Source organism: Triticum dicoccoides, chromosome 3B (genome assembly GCF_002162155.2).
Source record: "Triticum dicoccoides isolate Atlit2015 ecotype Zavitan chromosome 3B, WEW_v2.0, whole genome shotgun sequence".
Taxonomy (NCBI): Eukaryota; Viridiplantae; Streptophyta; class Magnoliopsida; order Poales; family Poaceae; genus Triticum; species Triticum dicoccoides.
In genome coordinates, this window is record NC_041385.1 from 42658719 (window position 1) to 42670342 (window position 11624).

Sequence of the window (11624 nt, forward strand, 5' to 3'; positions counted from 1 at the left end):
TCCCCCTCCTCCTCTCCCCCTCCTCTCCGCCTCTCCATATCGTCTTGATCAGTAGAAAATTGGGGATTTTTTTGTTACACATGAAAATTAGGTGCTAACGGAACCACTTTAGATCTTCATTGCCATCAAATGGCATAAGACCAAAATGATTTTTCCCTGACATAAGCCTTTTAACATTGAGCAGGGTCTAATCAGGCTTTTAATTATAGGCTAGTATCTTGGGGTACCAATGTTTAGATTTCATGCATTACGCTTAACATAAGTATGTTCTAACCCACGCAATTAGAACACCACAGTACTACATTAAATAGTGGGAGGAGGCATTTTGCTGTCATTGGCTTTACGGCGAGGTCTCATGCCTGCAGTGCTCGATGCATGCGTGGTGAAGGCTCGGTGTAGCTGCCGTGATATAGGGGGCAGCAGCAGGGTCCAAGAGCCTCACTGGCATGACCCTCGCGGCAGCCGGTGGTGGAGATGCTGCAGGGAAGAGGTAGGGATGCATGAGCGCCACCAACACTGACCTCGTGTTGGCCAACAGGAGTAGACAGACGTCTTGCTGATCCCCTTTAGTGCTCAACTGCTCTTTTAGGACCAGTGGTTCAGTATAGAGTGTTTAACCCATGTATGTATCTGTATTCCAAAGGGGCATGACCTCCCCCTTCTATTTGTGGCACCAAGGGTCCAGGATCCTAAACCATCGTTGGTTATGGGTGCCCCGATCAAAGCACAAACGTTAGAGGAGACTTTGTCCTCTGTTTTTTCTCGGATTATTATATGGTTAGATCATATACAGCAAAATGGTATATGTTCCTCTCCCCCTCCTCTCCCACTCTCCAAAACGTTAGAGGAGACTTAGCATTTTGAATTTTTAACATGTAAAGTAGCTAGCAGTTAATGTTTGCAAAGTAGCTAGCAGAGTCTGTTAGACATGTCTTTTTTTTTCCTATACAGCAAAACTCATATATCAAAGTAGCAGAGTCTGTTGGACATATATGCCCTTATGGATTGAATTTCTGTACAATAGGACTGTTGGAATTTCACGTGATCTATTTGCAATCAGAGGAACAGTTGATGTTAGCATTATTACGATGTAAGCAGCAAATTCAGTCTACAAGTATTTGCTAATAACCCGAGTCTAGTTTCCATATCGTCGGTATGTGTCTGGTTCGTATAGTGTTCTATCTCTAGTATACCATAATTTGTTCAAGACTAAAGATTATGTTGTGTATCATCTATCATGTGAACGTGAAATTGACCCCTTGGAAAGTAATTTATTCATAAAGAGGAGATAACAATGAATAATGAGCTATATTTATCAAGGAAAAAAATAAGCAGGCCCCTTGGAAAAAAACATCATATACCAACCAATTCATAGCTAGAGTGAATCAAAAATGATTTGCACTTAAGATGGTAACTAATGGCTAAATAACAATATCCTTAACTGTGTTGCCAAACTAGGCCTTAGCAGTTAAGTCTTAACGTGGTTTGCATTCATTTGCAATTACACTTGTTTTTGCCTCCACTTGATGGAGCCGACAGCTTCCGTTTACCTGAAACGAGTCTTCTTGTTTTGCGGTGCTCATTTTTTCCTAAGTGCATTGCAGTACTTGTTCCTTTGTGCACCGTAAGTAAAACTAGCTAATTTTATGAAAATGTATCATGTTACTGTCCGTGACTCTCTCTTTTTAAGTCCACATTCTGTTGGTGGCTCGGTTAACTCCTAGGGTTTTAGCAGTTATGTATAAAAAACATTCTGATCCAGTACTGCTTGTAGTGGTTTGTCCAAAATGTTGAATGATACTGCTTGGAGATGCATATATTGTTTCACCTCTTCACATGCCAATGTATTTTCCATGTTGTGATGAAGGCCTTTTTTGCCTTGTCCACCCGAGAGGCCCTTGAGTTTGCTGGAATGTCGATTAACTTCCGTTCCAGCAAATTCGGGTACTCCATATGTCCTATTTTCAGCAAAGGTCATGCTGAAATTTTCTGTGAATTTTAGCATGACTTTGCTAAAAATAGAACATATGGGGTACTTGTGACTAATGCATGGGCCGGGGTACTTGTGACTAATGATGAAAGCTTAGGCTTTTAGGGTGCCTCGGCGTCTAAAAACCCTCAATTATAAAAGCTTAGCTTTTAGGATGCCTCGGTGTCGACAAACCCTAAATGATGAGACCATGATCTTGTTCCTTGACATTAACCAACTTTTTGACCAAACTTTGTTCCTATTTAGAGAGAAACATGGCCAACAACGATGAGGCCGGGGGTTCGGGCGGCAAGGCATTCTGGGAGTTGTCCCGGGAGATGGAGGAACAACCTCACTTGTATGAGGACGCCGCCTTCCCCACCGATCCTGAGACCACTGATGGTACCGCCGAGGATGACCCCACTGATGCCACCACTGATGGTGCCGCCGAGGATGACCCCACTGATGCTACCACTGATGGTGCTGCCGAGGATGCCACCACTGATGATGGCGGCGCACGCACAGATGGCAGCCAACCGAAGAGGCAACGGAAGGACCGGCGCCCGACCGTGCTCCGCACCCTCAAGGAGGAAGTTACTGAAGTGGACTCCGATGGGAATCCAACGGCGCCCGAACGAATAGTCAAGGGGTACTCGCTTCAGCTCGGGTGCATTCTCCGGAGCACCGTCTCGATCAACACCGAGAACCTGAGGCATCCTGACCGAGGGAATTTGCGCAACCTCCTCTTCACGAAGCTGCACGAACGATACAAGTTCCCCGCTGATTTTGAAAACACAAGCCTCAAAGGGAATAAAGTGAACAATGCTGCCCTCACGAAGATGAGCAAGGCCCTGTCTACTTGGAAAAGCAATGTGAAGAGAATGATCGAGAAAGGTGAGAGTTATGAGAAGATCAAGGAGAAAAATCCTTTGATCACCGAAGATGACTACAACAACTTCAAGATCAATTGCTCGAGCACCGCAAACTCCCAATCAAGTCAGTGGGGGAAAGAAATACGGGAGCTGAACTTACGGGAAGACAAACTCGTTCCCGGCGGTTACAGAGTGGCGGAGCCTATATGGGACAAGGAGGACGCGGAGTGTGCCGAGCAAGGCCTATCGCCCCGCTTCGAGAAATACAGCGGTAACAAGCAGACCAGGAACTATGTCAGGGCCCGGTACAAGGAGGACCCGATAACAAAGGAGCTTACCACGGATCCGAAGACCAGGGCGCTTGAGCTTGTTCTGGTAAGGAATACACCCCCGCGTAATTAGCTCCATATGGTTGCATTCTAATTAATGAAGCCAAATTTCTAGATGGTTCACATTCCTTCCGCAGGCGACTGAAAGCAGTAGCGCGGGGTCGACTAAGAGCAACCCTTGGGACACCACTCTAAATAGGGCGTTGAATGTAATGAAGAACAAGGATAAGCTTAGTAAGCCGACGTCAGCTGGTCGTGTGGCCGGCAAAGGCTTGTCCACAAAATGGGGGTCATACTATACCGCTGGTGTGCGGAAGGAGAAAAAGACCAGCTCGGAAAGCCAGGCGCGCGAGGTTCAAGAACTCAAGGCACAGGTGGCGCGGATTCCGGAGATTATCCAAGAGCAAGTGCAATAACAACTCGGAGCGACGATCACCGCCATGGTGCCTACCTTGATCCAGGGGTTGAGAGCGTGGATTGCGGGCGGCCAACAGGGGCCGCCCCCGATTCCTAGCTTCACGGCCAGCAACTCGCAGAATGCGATGGCGGGGTCATTGGTGTTTTCGGCAGAGGCGGCATTGGTGTCTCCGACGCCGGCACGGGATCTTAATGCACCCGGGTGTACGCCGGCCGGCACCTCTGAGCAAGCGGCCCCTTCGTCAACTGCATGCCCGCCGTTGGCGGTGCCTCGACATTAGCCGAGCTCGACGCCATCATCACGGTAACTAATTAAGCCTCTCTCGGTCGAGGACTTCATCTCCTTGCCTTTGACTGGGCATCCCTAACGCCCTACATGTTTTCGCAGGGCGCCGCCGATGTTCCGTGCACTCTCCTGCACTTCGTGAACAACGAGTTGGTCGATGTTGCCAATGGCAAAATCGTTCAACCGGGCAACCCCTTGTTTCACGGTACCCAGATGCCACCCAACTTGTTTAGGGTTGAACTGGTTCGGGTGCTGCCAGGCTGCGACGAGTTGTTACCTATGTTTCGACCCGTCGGGGACGATGATGATGACGTGATGACCCTCAGCGCCTGCCTGAGCTGGCCCCTGCTTTGGCCGAAGAGCCAGATTCGTTTGGGGGCGGGGGACACCACCCCAAAGACAACACCGCCAGTCGTGCCGGCGCCAAGTCGGCCCCATGGCAAGACCGCCGCAACGGTGCCGGACATCCCTATGCCACTGGATCCAAACATGCATATGGCACAGGATCAGAACGACGACGACGACGATACATTTGGCAACGTCGATCAGTACTTTGCCGAACATGGGTATGATGGCGACTTCATGGGGCCTCCTTCTCAAGAACCCAACCCAACAAAAGACGTATGCGATCTAGCTGGTACCGCGGAGAATCCAAGTTGCAACAGGCGTCATCTGCTGTTCAGCTCTCAGGAGACGCCTCCAGCTGCTGAGTTCACCGAGCCTCAGATAGGCGAGGTGCGAAATATTATCAGCCCAAACACACTCAAGAAGGCGGTCTGTGAGCAGAACTCGGTCCCATTACTGGAGAAGAAGAAGGCACGCAAAAGAAAGACTAACAAGGGTGCGAGCCAGCCGGCATCGAGTACGATCCGTGCTCACACTACTAGGAAAAGGCCTACTAATGGCGCACCTAATTTGGCCATTAATGGCGCATTATTGGTGCGCCATTAGTGCCATGCCATTAGTATATTTTACTAATGGCGCACCACTGGTGCGCCATTAGTATCTGGTATACTAATGGCGCACCACCGGATGCGCCATTAGTATATACAACAGTGCGCCATTAGTATGCCTCCCAGGGGGCCATGTATACCCAGGTGCTTTGGCATACTAATGGCGCACAACAGCAAGATGCGCCATTAGTAACTTCGGCATACTAATGGCGCACTGTTTAATGATGCGCCATTTGTATCCTTTGGCATACTAATGGCGCACTGTGTTGTGATGCGCCATTAGTATGAATATTAGTTTTTTCTATTTTTTTTATTTTCTGTTTTTTGCACAGGTTACAAAATGTATATTTGGACAAAATATAGACAGCACACATCAACAACAGATTCATCGAATACAATAGAAGATTAGTCTCTTAATACAATTCATCATATTAGTCTCCGAATTGAAAAGACCAAACAAAGATAGAACATTATATTACAAGTCTCGAGACCGCGAGTAGCGAGTTTGTCTTCACATTACAAGTCGATATCGATCATCTAAACTACCATCACATAGAAGAGAGCTGCGGTCATCACGATGAGCATCATCACGATGAAACTCGTCTTCATCCGGTTCCTCCAACGCTCCCTCCCCTCTCCCGCTAGATAGCGGGCGTATCTAGATTCAGCCTCGGCCCTAGTGGTGTACCCTTTGTAACTGTTACCGTTGAATCGGTGAACTTGTCTCCGACACTCCTCCCAGTCGTCGTAGACTCCAGGAACCTTACCCTTATACACGCCATACGACGGCATCGCTATGCACTAGCCAAACGAAACGTTAGTACCAATTCACAGACAATACATAAGCAATATATAAGTATGCAACAGAACGATCAGAAGAGAAAAGCAAGACATTAATAGCATCGATTACATCTAAGTTGAACGACTCTCGAAACCAAAGAGATATACTACAAGTTCATTAAAGTTTAATTACAACATGAGCCAATCGATGTTTCAGAACTAGACACAGCATCACTGCTTTTGACTCGACTCAAGGGACTAGAGCGTGGATGAAGCCGGCGTCTATCATGGGAGTCATGAAAGAACGGGCGTTGTCAGCCTGCATTTGTAGCATTGTGTCGATGTCACTATTGGACGGTTGATTTCTGAGGTAGAACTGCCCCGAGGTACGAAGGACATCTTGATGGATGATTTCCGCAAACTCCGACTGGATGCGAAAGAATTCTTGTCTGATGTCCGCGTCCTGGATTGCCGACACGCTCGCGGTCCAATCTTTGAGTTTACTCGGTAGTAGAAGTTGATGATGGTCCCGTACGATCGCCCGCATGTGATGGATGGCGTAGTAGGCACCCATCTGACCGCCAGGCGGCTGCTTGACGCAGCAGAACGTCGTATTGTGGGAGAACACGTGCTTGCCGTACTTACGAATAGGCCTGGTGAAGGTGCCTCCAAATTTGGCGTAGCCGGGGAGAACATCATCAAGAACCTTCTTGACATTTGTGTAGTCTACGTTCGACTGACGGTCTGGATCGAAATACGTGGCCATGGAATATTTGGGGCTTAGGAGGATGAGCGTGCAATGTGTGTCACTGCAGAAAACACGGAATGTTAAAAGAAAAACAATCGAAATCTAAGAATTCATATGTTACGGGCCGGTTGAGGGGAGGACTTACTCAGGAAAGTAAGGCACGAGGAAGTTATCCTTATCTTGGTTTGCCAGAATGACGCCTTCGAGGTAAGAACTCGCGACTTGCCGGTCCCCAGCGCTGCCCAGGATCTTGGCACGCATGTAGAAGGGGTCGACTATCACGATGTCCAGGGTCTTGTCGCGAATGATCCGCATCTCCATACTCAGCGAAAATAGCCGAACGAAGGTGTAGTGCAGCGGATGAAGGTTCATCATAGCGTGGATGTCATCAAACCGCAGGACGATCGTACGCTCGATGGAGTTATCCACAAAGCCCTTGCCCTCTGGCACCTTGGCCGCGAAAACCAGGTATGCCACATCCTTCTCTCTGAGACGCCGCTTATCCAAAGAAAGAACACAGTCATGCAGACTCCGCATAGCACCGGTTGCATCATTGAGCATATTTGTCGGTAGCATCGCCCTACCCGCCACATGCACCCTCCTCGAGATATCCTCGGGTGAAGGTGGCCCATCATGAGCACGGATCGTTCTCGGTGCCGGCTGGCTCGCACCCTTGTTAGTCTTTCTTTTGCGTGCCTTTTTCTTCTCCTGTAATGGGACCGAGTTCTGCTCACAGACCGCCTTCTTGAGTGTGTTTGGGCTGATAATATTTCGCACCTCACCTATCTGAGGCTCGGTGAACTCGGCAGCTGGAGGCGTCTCCTGAGAGCTGAACGGCAGACGATGCCTGTTGCAACTTGGCTTCTCCGCGGTACCAGCTAGATCACGCACGTCTTTTGTTGGGTTGGGTTCTTGAGAAGGAGGCCCCATGAAGTCGCCATCGTACCCATATTCGGCAAAGTACTGATTGACGTTGCCAAATGTATCATCGTCGTCGTCGTTCTGATCCTGTGCCATATGCATGTTTGGATCCAGTGGCATAGGGATGTCCGGCACCATTGCGGCGGTCTTGCCATGGGGCCGAGTTGGCGCCGGCACGACTGGCGGTGTTGTCTTTGGGGTGGTGTCCCCCGCCCCCAAACGAATCTGGCTCTTCGGCCAAAGTAGGAGCTAGCTCAGGCAGGCGCTGAGGGTCATCACGTCATCATCATCGGCCCCGACGGGTCGAATCAGAGGTAACAACTCGTCGCAGCCTGGCAGCACCCGAACCAGTTCAACCCTAAACAAGTTGGGTGGCATCTGGGTACCGTGGAACAAGGGGTTGCCCGGTTGAACGATTTTGCCCTTGGCGACATCGACCAACTCGTTGTTCACGAAGTGCAGGAGAGTGCACGGAACGTCGGCGGCGCCCTGCGAAAACATGTAGGGCGTCAGGGATGCCCAGTCAAAGGCAAGGAGATGAAGTCCTCGACCGAGAGAGGCTTAATTACTTACCGTGATGATGGCGTCGAGCTCGGCTAATGTTGAGGCACCGCCAACGGCGGGCATGCAGTTGACGGAGGGGCCGCTTGCTGCAGAGGTGCCGGCCGGCGTACACCCGGGTGCATTAAGATCCCGTGCCGGCGTCGGAGACACCAATGCCGCCTCCGCCGGAGACACCAATGACCCCGCCATCGCATTCTGCGAGTTGCTGGCCGTGAAGCTAGGAATCGGGGGCGGCCCCTGTTGGCCGCCCGCAATCCATGCTCTCAACCCCTGGATCAAGGTAGGCACCATGGCGGTGATCGTCGCTCCGAGTTGTTATTGCACTTGCTCTTGGATAATCTCCGGAATCCGCGCCACCTGTGCCTTGAGTTCTTGAACCTCGCGCGCCTGGCTTTCCGAGCTGGTCTTTTTCTCCTTCTGCACACCAGCGGTATAGTATGACCCCCATTTTGTGGACAAGCCTTTGCCGGCCACACGACCAGCTGACGTCGGCTTACTGAGCTTATCCTTGTTCTTCATTACATTCAACGCCCTATTTAGAGTGGTGTCCCAAGGGTTGCTCTTAGTCGACCCCGCGCTACTGCTTTCAGTCGCCTGCGGAAGGAATGTGAACCATTTAGAAATTTGGCTTCATTAATTAGAATGCAACCATATGGAGCTAATTATGCGGGGGTGTATTCCTTACCAGAACAAGCTCAAGCGCCCTGGTCTTCGGATCCGTGGTAAGCTCCTTTGTTATCGTGTCCTCCTTGTACCGGGCCCTGACATAGTTCCCGGTCTGCTTGTTACCGCTATATTTCTCGAAGCGGGGCGGTAGGCCTTGCTCGGCACGCTCCGTGTCCTCCTTGTCCCATATAGGCTCCGCCACTCTGTAACCGCCGGGACGGAGTTTGTGTTCCCCTAAGTTCAGCTCCCGCATTTCTTTCCCCCACTGACTTGATTGGGAGTTTGCGGTGCTCGAGCAATTGATCTTGAAGTCGTTGTAGTCATCTTCGGTGATCGAAGGATTTTTCTCCTTGATCTTCTCATAACTCTCACCTTTCTCGATCATTCTCTTCACATTGCTTTTCCAAGTAGACAGGGCCTTGCTCATCTTCGTGAGGGCAGCATTGTTCACTTTATTCCCTTTGAGGCTTGTGTTTTCAAAATCAGCGGGGAACTTGTATCGTTCGTGCAGCTTCGTGAAGAGGAGGTTGTGCAAATTCCCTCGGTCAGGATGCCTCAGGTTCTCGGTGTTGATCGAGACGGTGCTCCGGAGAATGCACCCGAGCTGAAGCGAGTACCCCTTGACTATTCGTTCGGGCACCGTTGGATTCCCGTCGGAGTCCACTTCAGTAACTTCCTCCTTGAGGGTGCGGAGCACGGTCGGGCGCTGGTCCTTCCATTGCCTCTTCGGTTGGCTGACATCTGTGCGTGCGCCGCCATCATCAGTGGTGGCATCCTCGGCGGCACCATCAGTGGGGTCATCCTCGGTGGCACCATCAGTGGTGGCATCACTGGGGTCATCCTCGGCGATACCATCAGTGGTCTCAGGATCGGTGGGGAAGGCGGCGTCCTCATACAAGTGAGGTTGTTCCTCCATCTCCCGGGACAGCTCCCAGAATGCCTTGCCGCCTGAACCCCCGGACTCATCGTTGTTGGCCATGTTTCTCTCTAAATAGGAACAAAGTTTGGTCAAAAAGTTGGTTATTGTCAAGGAACAAGATCATGGTCTCATCATTTAGGGTTTGTCGACACCGAGGCATTCTAAAAGCTAAGCTTTTATCATTGAGGGTTTTTCGACGTCGAGGCACCCTAAAAGCCTAACCTTTCATCATTAGTCACAAGTACCCTGGTCCATGCATTAGTCACAAGTACCCCATATGTCCTATTTTTAGCAAAGTCATGCTAAAATTCACGGAAAATTTCAGCATGACCTTTGCTGAAAATAGGACATATGGAGTACCCGAATTTGCTGTTACGGAAGTTAATCGACATTCCAGCAAACTCAAGGGCCTCTCGGGTGGACAAGGCAAAAAAGGCCTTCATCACAACATGGAAAATATATTGGCATGTGAAGAGGTGAAACAATATATGCCTTCATCACAACTTAAAAAGAGAGAGTCACGGACAGTGACATGATACATTTTCATAAAATTATCTAGTTTTACTTATGGTGCACAAAGGAACAAGTACTGCAGTGCACTTAGAAAAAAATGAGCACCACAAAACAAGAAGACTCGTTTCAGGTAAACGGAAGCTGTCGGCTCCATCAAGTGGAGGCAAAAACAAGTGTAATTGCAAATGAATGCAAAGCCCGTTAAGACTTAACTGCTAAGGCCTAGTTTGGCAACACGGTTAAGGATATTGTTATTTAGCCATTAGTTACCATCTTAAGAGCAAATCATTTTTGATTCACTCTAGCTATGAATTGGTTGGTATATGATGTTTTTTTCCAAGGGGCCTGCTTATTTTTTCCTTGATAAATATAGCTCATTATTCATTGTTATCTCCTCTTTATGAATAAATTATTTTCCAAGGGGTCAATTTCACGTTTATATGATAGATGATACACAACATAATCTTTAGTCTTGAACAAATTATGGTAGACTAGAGATAGAACACTATACGAACCAGACACATACCGACGATATGGAAACTAGACTCAGGTTATTAGCAAATACTTGTAGACTGAATTTGCTGCTTACATCGTAATAATGCTAACATCAATTGTTCCTCTGATTGCAAATAGATCACGTGAAATTCCAACAGTCCTATTGTACAGAAATTCAGTCCATAAGGGCATATATGTCCAACAGACTCTGCTACTTTGATATATGAGTTTTGCTGTATAGGTAAAAAAAAAGAAAGACATGTCTAACAGACTCTGCTAGCTACTTTGCAAACATTAACTGCTAGCTACTTTACATGTGAAAAATTCAAAATGCTAAGTCTCCTCTAACATTTTGGAGAGGGGGAGAGGAGGGGGAGAGGAACATATACCGTTTTGCTGTATATGATCTAACCATATAATAATCCGAGAAAAAACAGAGGACAAAGTCTCCTCTAACGTTTGTGCTTTGATCGGGGCACCCATAACCAACGATGGTTTAGGATCCTGGACCCTTGGTGCCACAAATAGAAGGGGGAGGTCATGCCCCTTTGGAATACAGATACATACATGGGTTAAACACTCTATACTGAACCACTGTTCCTAAAAGAGCAGTAGAGCACTAAAGGGGATCAGCAAGACGTCTGTCTACTCCTGTTGGCCAACACGAGATCAGTGTTGGTGGCGCTCATGCATCCCTACCTCTTCCCTGCAGCATCTCCACCACCGGCTGCCGCGAGGGTCATGCCAGTGAGGCTCTTGGACCCTGCTGCTGCCCCCTATATCACGGCAGCTACACCGAGCCTTCACCACGCATGCATCGAGCACTGCAGGCACGAGACCTCGCCGTAAAGCCAATGACAGCAAAATGCCTCCTCCTACTATTTAATGTAGTATTGTGGTGTTCTAATTGTGTGGGTTAGATCATACTTATGTTAAGCGTAATGCACGAAATCTAAACATTGGTACCCCAAGCTACTAGCCTATAATTACAAGCCTAATTAGACCCTGCTCAATGTTAAAAGGCTTATGTCAGGGAAAAATCGTTTTGGTCTTATGCCACTTGATGGCAATGAAGATCTAAAGTGGTTTTGTTAGCACCTAATTATCATGTCTAACAAAAAAATCCCCAATTTTCTACTGATCAAGACGATATGGAGAGGGGGAGAGGAGGGGGAGAGGAGGAGGGGGAGCT